This window comes from Lynx canadensis, chromosome D3 (assembly GCF_007474595.2).
Source record: "Lynx canadensis isolate LIC74 chromosome D3, mLynCan4.pri.v2, whole genome shotgun sequence".
NCBI lineage: Eukaryota > Metazoa > Chordata > Mammalia > Carnivora > Felidae > Lynx > Lynx canadensis.
In genome coordinates this window covers 29,427,658-29,448,802 of record NC_044314.2, presented here as the reverse complement: position 1 = coordinate 29,448,802, position 21,145 = coordinate 29,427,658, and the positions used below count along the sequence as shown (strand labels likewise).

The following is a 21,145-nucleotide window of genomic DNA, read 5'->3' as shown; positions in this document are numbered from 1 at the left end:
GAAGTTTCTTCACTTCCCTCCCCTCCCCCTTGCTCAGGCATCACCAAAAATCCATTAAATCCAATATCTAGAGATGAGGCCTGGGCATTGGCATTTTTTTTCAAAGTTCCCTAGGTGATTCTAACCTGAAGGCGGTGTTGAGAATAACCACTAAGCTAGGCAAAGCAAGATGAGTAAGGCTTTCATTATTTTAATATGTTATAATAACACTTAGCACCTGCGAGGTCTTTTCATGCTCTTGGCATTTAACTTGAAACGTATATTAATTACTTACCAAAAGAAAATCCCAAAAGGCCTCTCCTTGGCCCCGACATTAAGCAGGAGCATGAACACCTGGGGGCTCTATGGGTGCCTCTGTTGGCAAATGCTCACACCTGTTCTTCCTCGCCCACCCACACAGTGGTAAGAATGAAAGCTCCTCTAGTGCACTCCTCCAGCAGCCCGCACATGCACATGTTGCAGGTGCTTATCAAGGTGTAGGGCAATGTATCTGTTCCTCTTCAGTTTCCCCCAACAGATGGTGCAGTAGTATGCACAGTGCCCAGTGCATTTTGAATAGCTGGAAGAACAAATGAATAAATGAAAGAAAGTCAGCCAAGGATACCAACCCAGTTTCAATATCTCTTGCATTCTGGAGAATTCATTCTCATCAATTCTCTGACCTCCTGGACTCTAGATCTGACCTGGATAGCCAGATGATACCTTCTTGGCCTCTATTGTCTTTACTCTTCACATTGAGCTTCACCTCTCTCCTCTGTTAGCCCATGGAGTGTGGAGAGAATCCTCAACTTTCCCAGTTTCCTCTGGAAGCAACTCTTACCTGCCAGACGTTGACCAGACTGCCAAGTTAGACTCTAGGCATGGTCTCTATACCTAGCAGAGCCTCTAAGGTGCCACCAATGCCTCAGAGAAATAACTGATTTTGAGCATCTATATAGAATGAACTGACAGTATACTTATTTCATGGACAAGGTACTTAAATTTCCACTTTGAAACCATTTGCCCCAATATATTGAGGGCTGCTATGGCAAATATGAGAACCAAAGTATTCACAGCAGTTGTACAACTGCTTCATGTACTCATGCAGGTTTTTCTTCTGGACTATTCCACAGCCTTCTTCATGGAAAAATTATCCCTTGTCTTTCTCATGTCATCTGAATCATTGAACCTAATCTTGTATTTTCTTTTGGTCATATTATCTTTGTCTCCCCCGAAAATTATAAGCCTCTTGAATATGGACACCCTATCTTTTGCTTCTCATACATCCAGCATAGCAACTGGAATGTAAACTCCATGAGACAAGGGGCTGGCTGTTTCATTCACTGCATGGTCTTCTTAGGCTTCTTTTAGCACATAAAACACTTCCTGAAATGTGATAGACAGCAAATGAACATTTGTTGTATATGAAGGTAGTAACATGAGGATGTAGTTTTACTATTCAATGTTTACAGTTCCTTTGATTTGATAATTTATAATGTTTCCTATCTCTTTTCAAAGCCAATCGTGGACAAAACCTCCAATTTAGGCTGAATATACCATTGGGAAGTTTCTCCCAAGTTTCCTTTCTGTACCCTTTTCTTAACAGCCCAGTATCTATATTCCTGGAGTTAAACCTGGCTACATAAACTCATTCCCTGCATGAGGCTGGCCTTATCCTACAAAGTATCACTTTGAATGAGAGATCACTGCCTTTCAGCCCAGTGAGGTCCACCATTTGCATTGGCTCAGCTAAGTCAAGTTTTGGAGAGAAAATCATTACATAGAAGCATGTGTAACTAACATACTTCTACTCTATTTCACAAGGTGTCTGCATTTTCAAAAATATTTTTTATCCCAAAAGAAATCTTCAGAGATGGGAAAAATAATCGTAAAGAATTGTAGACTTATGACTTTTTTGGCTAGAGATACTTTTTATTGGAAACTGTCTTCTATTATAACTGAGAATGCCCTTGTTTTGGTCCTAGCTGAATAATCAAAGGCTATCACTTTCCCTAAATTTCAAACTTCTTATCAAAAAGGTGACGATATTGAGCTACAACATTAGTTTTCAAATACACAATCTTCTATTTCTCTTCCCTGGGATGGGGTGTTACATGGGCAGCTAAGAGAGACAAGGATCAAATACAAGGATTCATTTCCCAGTAAATTGAATGAGTAGCATCTCAACAATGTATTTTAATGTGTAGAGATTCTATTACTGTTTATTAAATACAAATTCATTTTAAGAAAACCTTACTAAATGTAGAGTATTTGCTGTTATGCATGTTCTCCCTTATAGGATACAAACTATACTAACAGACTCCTTTTCATCAATACTGGTAATCATCAGTCTGAAGAGTCACTATAGATCCTTCCAATTGTTTCAGGGAAGAAAATAGAAGCCATTCTGGAAATATAGAGTTTTATATAAGAATTATGAGCTTATACAGCTTTTGTAAGAGCTTGGAGAACAAAGTTCCTTGAAGCCAAAGCTGAAGATTTCAGCCTGAATCCCCAAAATACAATTTATAAGAGCTTGCCAGAAACTCCATTAAATCCACAAGAGTCTCCTTGAAGCTCCCACCAACAATCTCAATCTGCAGCAGTAAACAGTAGTTCTGAAGAACTCACCGGAAAACGCCTGCAGATCTCACATTTATTCACAGATCTGGTAGCAATGATCTCCAGAGAATAGTGACTTCTTCTCTTTTGTCTCCCAAATCTATGTAAGTGGAAAATGCTAAACTAAAATTATATACGAAAAAAGATCCTGGGAAATGCAGACATTGGATTTTCCTCTGCAAAAAAGACCTCAGAAGGGTGTGATATTGGTACCAAGTTGACAATAGACAGTCCGGTACTACAGACAGATGACACCATTTGTCAACCCAGCATCCATTCCTACATGCCTATTTTGCCCACTTTAACCTTCAAATAAAGTATTAGCATCATTTTGACCTGTCACAGTGCAGTTATATATCATACAATCATCAACTTTTGCTCACTCTTTGCCCAAAAAGTAGACACAAAACCCTATATGTCCTTTCATCTTTCAATAATGCCCTTCATTTTAAGACTCAGACAAAATTTCCATTAGTATCTTGTAATTTAAGCCCTGAATTATAGGTTAACCTACAATTAACATATATTAGAAATCGCAGACTGGGAAAGTGAGAGGAAAGGATAGGTAAACATGTAAAGTACATAAAAGCAAGGAAGAAAATATGCATAACTCCAAAGTTCTCCTTTCTGATGCTGATCACATATCCAGAGTTGACTTAATAATTTCCTTCTTACACCATACATTCCATGTTTCCTTTGTCCTCATTCAGCACCTCAGCTTTTGATGAATCTTTATCTGGCAGGGTACTCTATGACTGGTTGTCAAAAAAAAAAAATGATGGTTATAGAAATTCCACTGAGGGCAGGGGAATCAAATACAAACCTAGGCTACATCTATTTTAGTAGAGATACCTTGTTACTCTTGGTGGGGAAGAGGTTCAATCTAATCACCTGTTTGAAACCACATAAGGGTTTCATTGTTGATTTTTCTATAGGCAGGTTTGGCATTCAGCTATGTAGCAGACAGATCAGGCTTAATGAATAAAGGCCATATTGTTGACATCATATATAACTCCACCCCTGCCACTATGGGCCCATTGTTCATGAAATCATTGAGCAACACTGAGGTATCAGGAAGGAGGCTAACTGACACAGCAGCGTAGGTCTTCTCAGCCACCTGAACTTGGGGAACCTCTTACCAGGAGTTACTATCTGGTGAGCATTTATTGGGACATAAATATCACCATATTTTCTGTGCATTCTGTGAGACCTTTCCACCAACTTCTCCCTCAGACTTTGTTATTACCAACATTCTGATCTTCTTCCTACTAAGTCCATGACCACCTAGCTTAATCATGCCTGAATAAATATGTATCCTTGATCATCTTTCCTATAGAAAAAGTGAACAAAGAAGTGAAATACTCAAACTTCTGCCCACTTGTAGAATTTCTCTTCACCACTATCCTCAACTACTCTCCTGAGACTGGCCACTGTACTCACTCACCCATTTTTTGGGTGGTGCTACCATACTGTGCAGAATTATTTATAAAGCAGGTCTATTTTATTCTTCCTTAATTGGCTGGAAGTAGAGAACTTCCCATGAAGCTATACATGTTGATTGAGGAGGAGTTATTAATGTGGCAAAAAGAAGTGCCATGAAAGTCTAGGTACATTGTTAAAATTGCAATGACACATTGAAGCTCCTAATAGTAAGAGGTGGAATCTATTTTCCCATCTCTTGAATCTGGGATAACTTAATATCCTTGCTATCAAATAGAATGTGGCAGAAATAACTTTGTTTTGGTTCTGAAAATAGGCCTCCAGAAATCTCACAGCTTCTACTTGTATTTCTTGGAATTTTGTAATCTCCATGTGAAAAATCCTGGGCTAGCCTGAATAAGAGATATATAATAAAGTCACCTCAAATGTTGCAGCTGATGACCTGTGAACAGCTACACGGGTGACTGAGGCCAACCTAGATCATTCAGCTGCCAGGTGACAGAAGAAGACACATGAGCAAACCCAGCAGAAAGATCAGTGAAGCTGGCCCACAGATAAAAAGACTTAAGTGATCTATAGATCGTTAGAGATGTAAGATAAATAAATGGTTGCATCTTAAACTGTTAAATTTGGGGGTTTTTTAGTTTTTTTAATGCTTTTATTTATTTTTGAGACAGAGAGAGACAGAGCATGAGCAGGGGAGGGGAAGAGAGAGAGGGAGACACAGAATCTGAAGCAGGCTCCAGGCTCTGAGCCATCAGCCCAGAGCCCAACGCAGGACTCGAACTCACGTAGTGTGAGATCATGACCTGAGATGAAGTCGGACGCTCAACTGACTGAACCACCCAGGCACCCCTTAAACTGTTAAATTTGGAGGTTCCTTGCTATGCAGCAAAATTAACTGAGATAGAGACGTCTGGGTGACTCGGTCTTAAGCGTCCAACTTCAGCTCAGGTCATGATTTCACAACTCGTGGGTTCGAGCCCCACATTGGGTTCTGTTCTGACAGCTCAGAGCCTGGAACCTACTTCAGATTCTGTGTCTCTGCCTCTCTCTGCCCCTCCCCCCACCTCTCTTTCTCAAAAATAAATAAACATTTAAAAAAATAAAAAATAAATTAACTGAGAGTCTTGGTCATATACTCATATACCTCAATTATGTATTCAGAGTCTTATCAAGCCTGAACATATATATTTTATTTCCATGTTTCTGAGTATGCCCGGATTAATGACTTTGAAAGTCACATAGTAACCAATTAAAGGTAGATCATGTCACACAGCAATTTAGTGTCCCATGATTAAGTGTCTATCTCTGCCAGAGCCCTGTAGAAAACAGAAGTTGCTTTCCAAAAGAATCATAGTGTGTGCCCCCGTTCCCCCCCCAAAAAAAAAATCCCAGCATAACTTTGTCCAGTTTCCTAAAGATTTGGGCATGATTCTCCTGTTGATATTACATAGTATCCCCTATCTCTTAAAGACACTTGGAGCACTACTGGATCTACTTGGTCCTATAACTCAAGAGGCAGAGCACCTCCTGCCTTCTAAAAAGCTTTATGTTTGTTTATCTGGGCCCAACTCAATACTGGTAACAGATAAATGGGTCCGATTAGCCTGCACTCATGTCTATCTGCTATTTCTAGAATTCAGAGGCCCAGAGATGCTGTGCCCCTTTCTTAGAGGTGATAGGTACAAGGTGCAGGAATTTTTTCTTCACCTTGCAGGGAAATCTCAATATGCCCCAGACCACTAAACACCTAAAAACTTCCTCAAAATGGAAGATATCTGAATTTTTACGGCCATTATTTTCCACCTTTGTGGCTTCCATATGATTTACTAAGACATCTATCTAGGGTATTTGCTGCATTGTGATCACCATTTCTAAGCACCATAATATCATTCATGTTACAGATTAGCATCATTCCCTGTGTAATGGTGAGAGAATCAAGGTCCCTGCATGTTAAATTGTGACAAAGAGTTGGTATCATTTGAGGTAAGACAGAGAAGCTATACTGTTATCCATGCCAAGCAAAAGCAAACTGTTTATAGAATTTTTTTTTTTTTTTGCTAACAGGTATAGAAGATAAAAATAATCACCAAAGCAGCAATAGCAGAATGCCAGACATCAGGGATTTAATTGGCTTGTTCAAGTGCAAAACAATAATAACAAAAACTACAACTGAAAGAGCAGTTACGTCTGATGAAGCCACTTGGTTAAGTTTACAAAAATTGACGTTTATTCTCCAAATTCTATCTCTTTTGGGCAAGGCAGGAATGTATATTCCAAATCTCTGAACATATCACTAATCTCTGAAATTTTTCCTAGTGTGTTATATTGATTATGCTTTTCTACCAAACTACCATTTAGTTCTTATCATTGTACCTATCTTTCCAGAGGTCAGGAAGCCAACATGGAAGATTTTGCCACTTTCTAAGTGTGCTTATTCCAACTAATCATTCAGAAGCTAGGAACATAACTAGTGGTGTTTGGGGTATCACTGAACCTATTTTGAAATAGAACCTAAGCCAAAACTCCATTATTTTACCTGTATAAGCTTCTGCTTTTTACATCTGTAAACTAAAAAGACATTTTGAATCCTCTAGAATTGGCATTAATTTAGATGTCAAGAAATCACTCAGAATTCTAGGTATTCCTCAGTGCATCATCACATTTATTAATGACCACAACTCAATCTGAGGAAGAGCAGGAGGAGGATACATGATATAAATGTTGGAGCAGAGTCCTTCTTCACTATGGTCACAAATTTTCCTTTACTTAAGAATCACAGGATCTGTGGAGTTGAGTCTGAGAATTGGGTCAGGGGCTATGACTTTCTACTGTGATTATGCAAATTCAAACTTAAACTCTTTATTCCCTCGTCTAACACCTATAATCTATTTCTACATACAAACCACTATAAATTGACAAAATATTGAAATTCTTCTTGGGTATATGGAACTTTCTAATCATAAGTTATGCTTTATTCTTATCCTCCTGGGTTTTACTAGGATTTAAGTCTAATTATGGTTCTGGAAGTAAAGAAAGGTAGTCCATGGGTCTAAAAGAGAGTCTGCATTTCTTGCAAGGTGAGTGCCTGAATTAAAATCACTATGGTGTGGTCACGTAGGAAAAAAAATAGCGATGCTTCTGCTGGCAATGGAGGCCCAGCAGGTTTGGGGTGTTGATACTTAAATTCATTGAAATCTGCCCAGATTTCTCCTCATGATTTTCAAGTTTCCATTCCTTCTTGGTAAATGCTGTAACTTTAATATAAGAGACCTGATAAGTCTACACATTCACATTGAATTTCAAATTACCCACTCACAGGATTATATTTTTTATTTTTTATTTTTATTTTTTTTTTTAAGTCATTTTTTTTTTAATTTTTTTTTTCAACGTTTATTTATTTTTGGGACAGAGAGAGACAGAGCATGAACAGGGGAGGGGCAGAGAGAGGGAGACACAGAATCGGAAACAGGCTCCAGGCTCTGAGCCATCAGCCCAGAGCCCGACGCGGGGCTCGAACTCACGGACCGTGAGATCGTGACCTGGCTGAAGTCGGACGCCCAACCGACTGCGCCACCCAGGCGCCCACAGGATTATATTTTTTATTGGGTTTCAGAAATATTGGCCAGTGGCTACAAGAAATAAAGAATTCCTCAAGACTGTAACTAAAGTCATAGTCTTTGTTTCTTATCCCATTCCTTGAATAACTAATTTAAAACCATGGTATTGAGTTTCTTTTTCCAAGCTTTACATTGCACTCAAAAGAAGCTGGCTCTATTCCACATTTCTTATAGTATTTATTTCCACCATGAATTTTATTACTATTACTACTATTGCTACATAGCCTACCAAAGTCTTGCCTCCTGAGGATACATAACTCCAGGAAATTAGAAGTGATAATGTAAATATGCTACTGCATATTATGGACTATCTATGACCCATCTTCCACCTGCACTGAAGTTGTTACTGCCTCCAATTATAATCCTATGGGAGAATCAATATGACAGTTTCATCCTTAATGTTTAATTATCCCAGAACCAATTTGAAAAAAAAAAATCTACTAGTTAGAATTCATTCAAAAAATACAAGCCACTCTATTCCATGTATAAAGAATACATCAGGAAATAGGGGCTTATCAGAAGAACTTAGAAGCACAGTTTGGGGAAGCTGACCCTAAAGATCTTACCTGAAGCACCAACGCAGAGAGTTTCAAGAACTTTCTGGAGAACTGTTTCAATTCTCAAAAATCCCTCAGAATTTTGTCCCAAATCTCTCAGTTCTCAGAAGTAAACCAAGTGACTTCTCTACACCTCACCAAGACCTAACCTTCAGTAATTCATCTGCCCCTGAATCTGGCTGTAACAACCTCCAAAGAATAGTGACATCCCATTACTTTCTTGTTACCAAATAACACGTGAACATCTCTCATTGACAAACTTTAACTTGAAACCACAGAGAAGTCTCTCACTTCCTCTCAACAATGCAGAAGACACCATAGAAGGGGGTAGCAATTATACCAAGTTTGCCACAGGCAGCCTGACACAGTAGTCTATCACTTTCACATGATATACCTTTAAATCAGGAGTTAGAAAATGGATCTCTGTATGCTAGAATTTTCACTGACTCTGCTTCACCGGTCTAAATCTTACCAAAGCATCCCCACTGAACATGGGAATTTTTCTCAGCCACTCACCTTGCCTACCTGCCTTTCCAGTCCAGCCTTGCAAAAAAGAGTCTGTTAAAAATCTGTAAAAAAGGGGCGCCTGGGTGGCGCAGTCGGTTAAGCGTCCGACTTCAGCCAGGTCACGATCTCACGGTCCGTGAGTTCGAGCCCCGCGTCGGGCTCTGGGCTGATGGCTCAGAGCCTGGAGCCTGTTTCCGATTCTGTGTCTCCCTCTCTCTCTGCCCCTCCCCCGTTCATGCTCTGTCTCTCTCTGTCCCAAAAATAAATAAACATTGAAAAAAAAATTAAAAAAAAAAATCTGTAAAAAAAAAAAAGAGTTCTAAGTGTTTTAGTCATCCCAGGTGTTAGTGATGTTAATACTATTTCTATGAATTTTCTTTGTTCATTTCAAGCTAGAAAGACATTCAGAAGCTGAAAACAGAAGCTAATATTTGGAACATGGCCGAGTCACATGAGAACCTAGATTCAATTTAACTGTACTCAAGGGCATTTTTTATTTACATAGAGTTTACCTAGCATGGGATATAGGCTAAACAATTAGATTTTAACAGATTAGATTTCCCAGGCAAGGTGTTACCAAGAATTACAATGAAATGAATTGTCTTGGCTCATAACTTTACACCTCCTGATCTATCTAACTGTATTTTTCTCTTTTTCCTGAGATAATATTTATCAGAGCATATAAATAAGCCAAAGAATGAAATTTTTATTTTAGAAATAGAAGAAACCAAGAAGACTAGGGAAGATTGCTCACTTTTTAAAAAATACTTTTAGAATCATATGGATATATAACCTATTAAAAATAACATAAAATAAATACAAATAGCAGAAGAGATTTAGATTTGGGTTCAGCCAATGTTTTTCTTGTCTGTACCAATTCAATTAGTCAGTAGTGGTAGCTAAGAAAGCTGTGTTAAAAAGGATTCTGAGGTTAAGGCCTAGCTCAGGGGGGAGAAAGTAACATGATCAATTAGTAATGTCAGACCACAAGCCAGGAGGAGAGATGGTAACGCTATACGGTTGCCATATTTTTGACTAGTTATAAAAACCTTGCTAACCAATAAAAGTTAGCACATTTGTCCATACAGTTTTCTCTAAATTACGATTTTATGTCATTCTCAAAAATCACCGGAGAGGAAAGCAGTCCAGATATTATTATTCACATTTTACAAAGGTGAACTCTGAAGCTTAGAAATCTTCAAAGTGTGTTGAATTGCAGGTAACTTGTTGAAATGATCCTTCTAGTAAACTAATATGTGGCAGGACCCACACCAAAACACACTGTCTGGGTCACGCATCCAAGCGTTTTTCTAGTAGTCCATGTAGTATGAAGATAACTGGTTTACTTCTTTTTAGAAGCCAAGAAGAGGCATGAAAGTGACTCTTTAAAGGTATTATAACTACTTCTCCATAGGCTAAGGTGTAATAAGTAAGACGGCATCTAACATTGAAAAGATGTTAGAGCATCACAGCACAATGTTAGAGCATTGAAAAGATGTTAGAGCATTCATCAGATGAATGAGCATAAGCTCATTCCTTATGTCTGTCCTTTAAGGCCAATGTATTGTTTCTTGGGGACACATATAACTGAGGGCTGAATGTTTGACCTGGTGACTAAGAGCCTCAGCTAGTTAAGAAAAGGAGGGGATTGGGGGGAGAAGAGAGAAATAGCAATGCTGACCTAATTTGTGGGGATGGAATTACCCAATTGAGTGTTGTAAAGTACCTTGAAAAATTGTGGTATAAACGCTCACTAGTATAACTAGCAAAGCAAGCTTCATGTTGTTATGCCATGTCAAAGTTCTCACAGTATTGATCAGACATGCCTTGCCTGCCTGTCCACTTCTGTGAAGAAGCATGTTAAAAACTAACTCATCACCACATCCATTTTCCCACACCTATTCCTGCTCTCCTTGAATTCACTTTTTCATCTTTTTTTCACGGCCTTAGCTTCACACCATATTCAATTATGAAGAGATGTTTGGTCCAGTCATCAGCATTCCACAAAATGTCATTAAACCGTAACCAGGTTCCTTCTTTCTTTATGATCAGCTTTCTTTTGTGGCTGTCCTACCTAAGCACAGTAGCTAGGCTATATGCCAATGGCTATCCAAAAAATGCCAGTAAGACACTAACACCTCATAACTGTCTAGTCTTTTTATTTCTGCAAAGCAGTCTCCAAGCTACTCTCATAAAAACTATATGAGAAAGACAGGGCAGGGCTGATCACTATGGGCAGCTGAGTTAACCAATACATGAATAGTTTAATGACTCCCAAGTTCCTATAAATATGAAAGGGGGCTAAAATACTCAGCTACACAGGGCAAATTAGTACAGTGCCTGATAAATCATAGACCCTCAATAATATTAGGTGAATTAATCTATGAATGAAAGAAATAATTAAGAAATGAAAGCATGTGTTGGAGCTCTCAGCCCAATGCTCTTTGCACTTCATCATACTGATACTGTATTCTGTATCAGTTCTAACCTGGTAACATAGTACTTGGAGAAAGAGTGCCAGGTTAAGGTGAGTCCTGCTCCCACTTCTCCACAACTCTTCTGAGCTGAGTAGGAGAAGGTGCCAACAAGCCCCGTTCCTGTAGGATTAATTCTCTTTATCCACAATCCCTCAAGGAATAATGGGATTAGAAAGTGACCATTATTTTCAAAGAGCATTTATTGAGGGCCAATTATAATAACTACTCATATTTGAAAATGTTTTGCCATTTGAAAAGCACTTTCCCATCCATTAGTCCATTTGTTCCTTCTAATAATGCTCTGAAGAATGTATCATCATTATCCCACATTTTACAGATGAGGGAAATGAGCTGGAGGGAGGTTAGGTAACCTGCTCAGGATTATATAGCTCATAAATAGCAGATCTGGTCTTCAAACGAAACCTACAAACTTTGAAATCACTGTTGCTTCTATTGCACTGTATAGTTTTCCAAAAATAGGAGAGTCATCTCTGGGATGATTTCCAGAGAAATGTAAAATTCTCCATCACCTCCATCACTTCTGTCTATACTTCCTTGAGCCCTCATACGACCACCCACCCAGACTTTCCCAGATTTATGAACAGGGCCCAAAGCAAACCCAGTAAGCAACTGGTAATATGCAGCCCATGAACTCAAACACATTCACTTCCAATGTGTGTGTATGTGATTTAGAGGTCATCTGGTAAAATCCTTTTTCTTTTATAATGCATTTTTAGATGACAGTGTCTTCAAGTGCTATCTTTCAAAAGTCTGTTGTATGCCAAAATGCAAAATTATATAAAAATATGGCAGAACTTAGGGAATTTAGCAGGGAGAGCAATTTAAGGTACATGAAGGCAAGACTGAGGAATGGTAGGCTCCATTTGTGAGTTACTAACCGAAAGGAATGGATATTCCAGAAGCTTTCAGTAAGAATTAGTACACTCACTCTTTCCTGCAAAGACGACTAGGTAACTTTTTACTTACAGGCTTACAAGATGCCGCAAGATGATAATGAATGAGAATGAATGGCTTCCAAAATTATTCAGTTAATGTCTTCCTGTTTTCCACAAGTTCATTTATTTCACATGGCTTTTTTTTTTTTTAACTAAGACAAGGTGGGTCTTATCCTTCCCACTGCAGGTGAGAGACACTGGCTCAATAGCAGTCACTTCATGCACTAGAGGATGCCCCTGTTCTAAACTTTGCCAGTGTCTCTTTTTTGTTGTTGTTGGTCTGAGTTTTGTTCTGATCTGCTGTGTTTTTGTTTTTGTTTTTGTTTTTTTAATTTTTTTGATGCTCATTTTTGAGAGCAAGGCTGAGTGCAAGCAGGGGAGGGGCAGAGAGAGGGAAACACAGAAATTGAAGCAGGCTCCAGGCTCTGAGCTGTAAGCACAAAGCCCAAGGCAGGGCTCAAACTCACAAACAAGGAGATCATGATCTGAGCTGAAGTCGGATGCTTAATCGACTGAGCCACCCAAGTGCCCCTGTGTTTTGTTTTTTAAAGGAAAGCTTGCTGATCAGCAAGGCCCAAGGTGTCTTTCTATTTGTAACTCAAAGAATCTCAGACAACTCCTAAAGATCACATTAAGGATGTAGGTCCTCTCTCCCACCTTACCCTAAAGCTTACTGTCCATTTACTTTACAAAGAAAGTCATGAGAGGAGGAAGAAAGAATTTGGGTTTGAGACTCATCACTAGAAAAGAGATTGAGGGTTGACTACTAACACATGGAATTGGCTAGAAGCAAATAGACCTGAAGATTATCATGTTTTTGAGGAAAATGTATTGTGAAATAAAACTGACTACTTCAGACTTAAAGCAAACTTTGAGTTCTCAAACTGGCACCATAAACAATAAATGATGGGCAGCCCTCAAGGAGGGCAAACTCCCCAACACCGACCTCACATATGTTCAGAGAAAATGTTCAAAAGGGAGCCACCAAAAACAGTGCACAAAGGAATTTCTCCCAGATGCGTAATTAAAGTCTGATCCAAAACTTTCCCTTTTTTAGGACTGCCCAGCAAGACTTCGTAGTTCTTGGGGAACTTTGTAGATGGGACTTACTATAGTCATTATCCTGTTCCTCCTTTACAACGTATATTGGAGATGGAGGGTTGGGTTGGTGTGTCAGTGGGGTTGGGAGGGCAGAAAACTTGTCCTTAGAGTGCATAAGTCACCAGATCATAGGGAGTCACACAGGGACCTCATGGGTAGGACATGCACAATCCACAGTTCCTGCATGTTGAGTTTGATGCACTGAATGGATGGATCTTTTGGGCTGACTTCCATGAGGCAGGGACAAGTGTTTTCTGGAGAATTGCAGGGATATTTGAAACCCAGAAGAGTGGGCTGATTGACAGAGTGTTCCATGCTCACCACTGTCCATTCCTTTGCCTTCTGTGCACATAGTGAGACTACCTATTCCAGCCACACTTGAAATGGCACAGGGCCATGTTTTGAGTTCTGGTCAATAGAATAGAATGATGTATATCATGACCTGGCTTAGCCCATCTTCCCTGCCCACCTCCCCCACCCCCCACCCGCAACCTGCCAGCCAGAATTTAAAAATTCTAAAGCACAAAAAAATGGCAAAACTACCAGATGAAAGGAATCTGGGTCCTAAAATCATCATGTGGAAGGCAGCCCACTAAACATTGGGGTGAGAAGAAATTAGCTTCTATTGTGTTAAGCCATGAAGATTTTAGGATGTCACTGTTTGGAACTTTGTGACACCTAATAATACATAAAACTTTATTTTGAATGCTGGGGAAACAGTTTGAATTTTATTCTTCTGTTTCCTGCAGCTCCTGGCACAGTTCCTGATGCAGCTTCAGCACAAAGCAGGAGATGGACAAAAAAATATGTTTTCAATAAATACCCAAAGACATGAGTGAAGACAGCTACATTAGAATGTTGAAGGATAGGATGGGGATTCCCCCAATCAAATCAAACAGGGAAGACTCCTTAGTTGTTTCATCTGCTCAAGGGGGTTAATATCTCCTTCATAGAGATGTTCTGAGAATGAAATTATATGATAGATGAAAAGTACTTAGCACAATGCTGAGCACAAAATGAGCACTTAGTACGCTGTTCCATTATAAGCTGTGAACTCCACATAAAGTGGTTTCTTAGATACAACAAACCATGTCTCTGAGAACAGAGGGGCAGTTGTTCTCCTGAAATTAAATCCTGCATCTCATTCATGTTGTGTTATTCCAAAGGCTCAAGCACAATCTTACACAGAGAGCTGTAGGTAACGGTGAATTGCCTTCTATGGAAGGGACAAGGAAGAGAAATTATTTGAATTATATTAAAAGAAATACAAAAGTGAGAATGTAGATAATGCTAATAAATAATGCTGTTGATTTATTATTTCTGTGAAATATAGTGCTGTGATTTTGAATCAACATTAAGAAAATGTTTACTGTTAATTTTATTGTTATCAAAAACTGAGCATAAAATTGCAAAAGGTCAGAATATTGCTGTAATTAAATCTCTGTAAGGTCCAATATAGAATAAAAATACATGGAACGACTCCATTCAAATCTCGAGTTATTGGAGGATAAACCTATGTAGATATCCATTGAACATTTCCGACTTGGGAGTATTAGGAAGGCATCTCAACACCCATCTCAAGTCCCTAGGAGTCTCCTTTATGGGCATTTAACTATAGTTAAGTAACAAGTATAAAAATATTTATTTTTTTCTAATATTTCCATATATTCACATTACAAATAATTTAGTTATGAAGGGTAGAGGAAAAAGCAAATTATGCTAGCAATCTCTTGAAAATTCAGTCTCAAGACTTCAAAATAAAAGTATATTACAATAAATCAGAAAATGCTATTTATACTTACATGTGACATTTATTACCTGTGGAATGGGATGAGATGCAATAGAACAGATCTAAATAGGATCAAAAGGATTTAAATGTTACTGACTTAAGCAACAATTTCAATTCTGCAGCTCTCTATAATGAGAGACAATGGGAATTTTCAAAAGCAACCTCATTTTGTTCTCCTGGGCAAATGAATGATCTTAGGTGTCTCTAGATGTTGGGGATGGGTAGTCCAGGCACATTTCCAAACACTCCACATTCTTTGGAGAGAAGATATTATCACTTCTCAGTGTAGAGCCTTGTTATTAATTCAGTGAATCATGGGAGAAGAGAGTTGTGGGTGGGCCTCATGTTTCTTGAGCAGCCACAGCAGGGATTCAGGGTGGAAGTCAGGCAGGGATCCAGGACCAGCAAGGCTGGGAAAGGTGGTGATAGAGAGATGATTCTGCCTTGGCTTATGTGAGGGTGTGTTGTCAAGAAAGTCTGGGCTCCAAGGCTAAGTGCCAGCATTCCAGGTTCTTTCTCTTGGCCTAACAAGGAGACAAGCACAGAGTTGATCAAAACTTGCTCCAGGAATGCACTGAGAACACTGACTCTGTCGTCTGGAACTGATTGCCCAGGGCAGGTCATCAAGATGGGAGTTCACCTGAAAGCCCAGGGTGTGGACAGTCCTGGGAGCAGACAGCCTGGAGAACTGAGGATCTGATTAACCAGGTGAACACTGGCAGACATTACATACTTGGGCAAGCAGAAGGCTGCATTTCAGAATGTCAGCTCCAAAGCAACCAGTAGGACTAGCAGAATTGTCCAGGTCATGGAAGGTTAGCAAAAGTGACCCTACAAAAGCAGAAAATACCAAAGAAGCAATCTGATATTGGAGAAATGTTCTCTACCTGGTTCTGTCCTTCCCCTGGAAGCTGAATAGTCCTTGACTTGTTCATTCATCCATTCATTAATTCATTATTCAGTATTAAGCACCAGTTATGTGCCTGTAATAGTCCAGACACTGGGGAAAGAGCAATAAAAACAAAACAAAAACACAGGCACAGCTCTGTCCTAACAGAGCTTACAGTCCACTGTTAGTGGGCGAGACAAGCAGAGATAAATTTTTTTAAAGTAAAGAAAAATGTGTGGTTTGTCAGAGAAAATGGAGAAAAATAAAATAAGAATAGAGGTGAATAGAATCCCAGAGTTGCTATTTTACTTAGGATGAAATACATTCAGCTCCATTTCTCTGCCTGAGGATTTTCCCTCTGGAGCTAGGGAAGTATGTTCAACTCATACACCGGGCTGCTTAAAGTACCAGTGACCAGAAATTTGACACCCTGGGGCAACCCTCTATCAAGGAGAGATGTAACTTGATGGATGGATGCCTGGGTTTCCTGTCCTTCTGTGGGACAGCTCTGAGGCTCCTTCACACAGACCACCATGCGACTGAGCCCCATTTGCACACAGTTTGCTAACACACACTTACTGCTTTTTCTTCTTTCTGGCCTTTCTGCTTCCTAAATCATTTCCAAACCTAGTTACTTTCCCTCCATTTCTTTCAACACTACTTTCTGGGGGGATCCAAGTGCAAAAGGTGACAGGAGGGTGGTAGTTCAGATGAGAAGCTGTCAGACTATTTTGAAGTTTGAAGTTGAATGTGTTGTAGAAGAATAAAAGACAAAGAGAAAAAGTTATCTGTAATTTCACATTTAGAAGTAAATATTGTTAGCCTTTTGATACATATTATTACTAGCAGTTGAGTCTGCTTGGATATGTTGGTACGTGTGTATGTATACATTTTACACAAAAAGAATCATACTACGCATGCTAGATTTTAGCTGATTTCTCACTTATATATTACAAACATATTATTTTTCAGGAAACTCAATGAATATATTTATAAATTCAAATACTTAAAGTTTACATAGCATATTCTACTTCACATAGTGTAAATTTTAAACTAATTCTACTGTTGAATATTTTGTTTATTTCCAATTTCTCAATACTATTAACAACACTTCAGTGAACATCCTTGTACAAACATCTTTGAACATTTGTCTGATTATTTCTTCAGGATAAATTCTAAAAATGAGACTTCTTGGTTAAACCATGTTTATAATTTCAAGTACTTTACATATTGCCAAATTCTGCCACAAGCTTTTACTAATTTACATTGCTATGACAGTGTGTTTCTCTTTAATCAACGGCAATACCCTGATGAGCTTTTGGAGGAAGGGAGGGAGAGAGAAAGAAGAGATTGATTCTGGAGTGTACCAAAATCTGTTTCTGTTAATTATTTAATTTTCATTTTAGTTGATGCTTAATTTTTAGAACCTATCAATTTAGTAATATTTAATTAATTGAAAGATTCTATGGTGATTTATGAATATGAACATTCTAAAATATAAACTATTTTCAAAGAATCATTTTTCTTATAAAATAAAACAAAAATATTACCCAACAAAAAACTGTGCACCATTTTCTCATTAGAATCCACGTTCTGGTTCCCTGTATCCTTTTATAAAAAAAATAATACATTTCTCATAGGCATGAGGTAGGCCATAGTGGTTTCCATAATTCTTAGCAATAACAAAAATTTTCCAGAAGAGTAATCTATTAAACTCCACACAATTAACAAACTCTGATCTCGAAAATAACAGCATCACCTTTGTTTTTATTTTTGCCAATCCTTTGAGGGAAAAAAACATACCTGGTATTTCATATTGTTTTAATTCATATTTCTCTAATTATTAATAAAATTAAAACATATGTAAATGTATGTGTAAACACACACACACACACACACACACACACACACTTTGTTTTATTGTTTTATCTTATGTTCCATTCCCCCTCACCAAATTTACTGAGAGATAATTGACATGCAACATTGCGTAGGTTTAAGGTATATAACATGATCATTTGATATACATTTGTGAAACAATTGACACAATACGATTAGTTAACAACTCCATTTCTTCAAATAATTACAATTTTTACTTGTGTGGTGAGATTATTTAAGATCTACTCTCTTAACAACTTTAAGTATATAACATTGTAAACTGTAGTCACCATGCTGAATATTATATACCCAGAACTTACCTTACAACTGGAAGTTTGTACCCTTCAACCAACATCCCCCCATCACCAGCCCCTGGCAACTTCCATTGTACTCTGTTTCTATGAGTTTGGGCTATTTTTTTTCTTTTTATATTCCCATATGTAAGTAATATCATACAGTTTTTAAACTTTCTCTGTCTGCCTTATTCCACTTACCATAATACCCTGAAGGTCAATCCATATTTTTACAATTGCAGGATTACCTTCCTTTTTATGGCTGAATAGAATTCCATTATATATGCATATATATACACACATGTAAACTTCTTTTATCCATTCATAAATCAATGAATGTTTCCACATTTTCTTTCACCATTCATAAGTCAATGGACACTTAGGTAATTTCCATGTCTTGGCTATTGTAAATAATACTGCAGTGACGATAAAGGTAGAAATACCTCTCTAGGATAATGATTGCATTTCCTTCAGGTATATACCTACAAAATGGAATTACAGGTTCATATAATAACTCTATTTTTAATATTTTGAGGAACTTCCCTACTATTTTCCATAGTGGTTGCACCAATTTCCACCAGCAGTGCAGTAATGTTCCCTTTTTTCCACATCCTCACCACACTTGTTATTTCTTGTCTTTTTGGTGTGATGTGATATCTCACTGCGTCTTTCATTTGCATGTCCCTGATGGTTAATGATGTTGAGGATCAGTTTGGGTCCAAGGCCCATTTTTAACTGGATTATTTATTACTTTTTATTTTTTTAGGTTTTTATTTAATGAATTATTTTTGTTTTTGAACTGTATGAACTCCTTATATATTTTAGATATTAACTAATTATCTAATACATGGTTTGCAAATATTTTCTCCCATTCTTAATTTGTCTTTTTATTTTTTCTATTTGTTTCTTTTCCTGTGCAAAAGCTTTTTAGTTTGATGTAGTCTCATTTATGTTTGCTTTTGTTCTTTGTATTTTTGGTGTCATATCCAAAAAATTACTGCCAAGACCAACATCAAGGGTTTTTTCCCCTAAGTTTTCTTCTAGGAGTTTTACAATTTTAGGTCTCATATATAAGCCTTTAATTCACTTTGAGTCAATTTTGTGACTAGTATAAACAGGGGTCTGATTTCACTATTTTGCATGTAGGTTTCCCAATACCATTTATTGAAAAGACTACCTTTTCCCACTGAGTATTTTTGGCTCTCTTATCAAATATAGTTGACCATGTATTCATGGATTTATTTCTGGACTATTTTATTGGTATATGTGTCTGTTTTTATGCCAGTACCATACTCTTTAAGTACTATAGCTTTGCAGTATAGTTTGAAATCAGGAAGTATGATGCCTTCAGCTTTGTTCTTTTTTTCTCAAATTTGCATGGCTATTCAGGCTCCAAAAAAATTGTATGGATTATTTTTTTCTATTTCTATTTAAAAATGACTCTGGAATTTTTTTTTTTTTAATAATTTTATTTTAACGTTTATTTATTTTTGGGACAGAGAGAGAGCATGAATGGGCGAGGGGCAGAGAGAGAGGGAGACACAGAATCGGAAACAGGCTCCAGGCTCTGAGCCATCAGCCCAGAGCCCGACGCGGGCTCGAACTCACGGACCGCGAGATCGTGACCTGGCTGAAGTCGGACGCTTAACCGACTGCGCCACCCAGGCGCCCCGACTCTGGAATTTTGATAGAGACTGAATTGACTTTATAGATGGCTTTGGGTATTAGGGATATTTTAACAATATTATTTCTTCCTATTCATGAACACAGAATATCTTTCTGTTTAATTGTGTCTTCAGTCTCTTTCATCAATGTGTTATAGTTATAAGTGTACAAATCTTTTATCTCTTCAATTAAATTTATTCCTAGGTATTTTATTATTTTTGATGCTATTGTGAACAGAATTACCTTCTTTATTTCTCTTTCAGTTATTTTGTTGTTAGTGTATAGAAATGCAACTTATTTTGCATGTTAATTTTGTGCCCTGCATCTTCACTAAATTTGTTTGCTAGTTCTAACAATTTTGGATAGAGTCTTTATGGTTTTCTCTATATATGATCATGTCATCTGCAAACAGAGTCAAGTTTATTCTTCCTTTCTATTTTAGTGACTTTTATTTCTTTTTCTTTTCTCATTGTTCTGACGAGGACTTACAGTACTGTGTTGAATAGGGGTGGTGAAAGTGAACACCCTTTTCTTGTTCCTAATTTTAGAGGAAAAGCTTTTGGCTTTTCACTATTGAGTATGATGTAGCTGTGGGCCTTGTCACATATGGCCTTTATTATGTTGAGGTATGTTTCTTCTACATCTGATTTGTTGAGAACTTTTATTATGAAAAGGTGTTGAATATTGTCAAATGCTTTCTCTGCATCTATTAAGAAGTTCAGATGATTTTTATGCTTTATTCTATTACTATGGTGTATCACATTTATTGATTTGCATCTGTTGAATCATCCTTGCATCCCAGAGACAAATCCCACTTGATCATAGTGTATAATCCTTTTAATGTGCTTTTTAATTCAGTTTGCTAGAGTTTTGTTGAGAATTTTTGCATCTATATTTATCAGGAGTATTGGTCTGTAGTTTTCTTGTAGTGTCATTATCTGGCTTTGGTATCAAGGTAATACTGGCCTCATAAAATGAGTTTGGGAGTGTACCCCCTCTTCTATTTGGGGGTGGGGGTAGTTTGAAAAGGATTGGTATTAACTCTTTAAATGTTTGGTAGAATTCACCAGATGAAACCATCTGGTCTTGGGCTTTTCTTTGTTGGAATTTTTGATTACTGATTCAAATTCTTTGGTCATTAGTGGTCTGTTAAGATTTTCTATTTTTTTATGATTCAGTCTTAGTAGGTTGTATGTTTCTAATAAATTATCCATTATTCTAAGTTATCCAATTTGTTGGCATATGACTGTTAATAGTAGACTCTTAGGATCCTTTGTATTCTATTGTATCAGTTATAATATCTCTTTCATTTATAATTTTGTTAATTGATTCTTCTTTTTTTCTTTGTTAGTCTAGCTAAAGATGTCTCTAT

At 37.6% G+C, this 21,145-nt stretch overlaps 1 long non-coding RNA gene across 2 annotated transcripts in view; it reads right to left on the bottom strand.

The window, feature by feature from the left end:
• Positions 1 to 280: 280 nt before the first annotated feature.
• Positions 281 to 21,145, bottom strand: part of LOC115528094 — a 67,523-nt gene continuing 46,658 nt past the window's right edge. The window contains exons 2-4 of one of the 2 annotated variants that reach the window (XR_003973134.1): positions 8,738 to 8,790; positions 2,611 to 3,356; positions 281 to 559 (exon numbers count right to left, since the gene is read on the bottom strand). This is a non-coding gene — a long non-coding RNA (uncharacterized LOC115528094). The remainder of the gene's footprint in view (positions 560 to 2,610; positions 3,357 to 8,737; positions 8,791 to 21,145) is intronic. The other variant, XR_003973136.1, reaches the window with a different exon arrangement.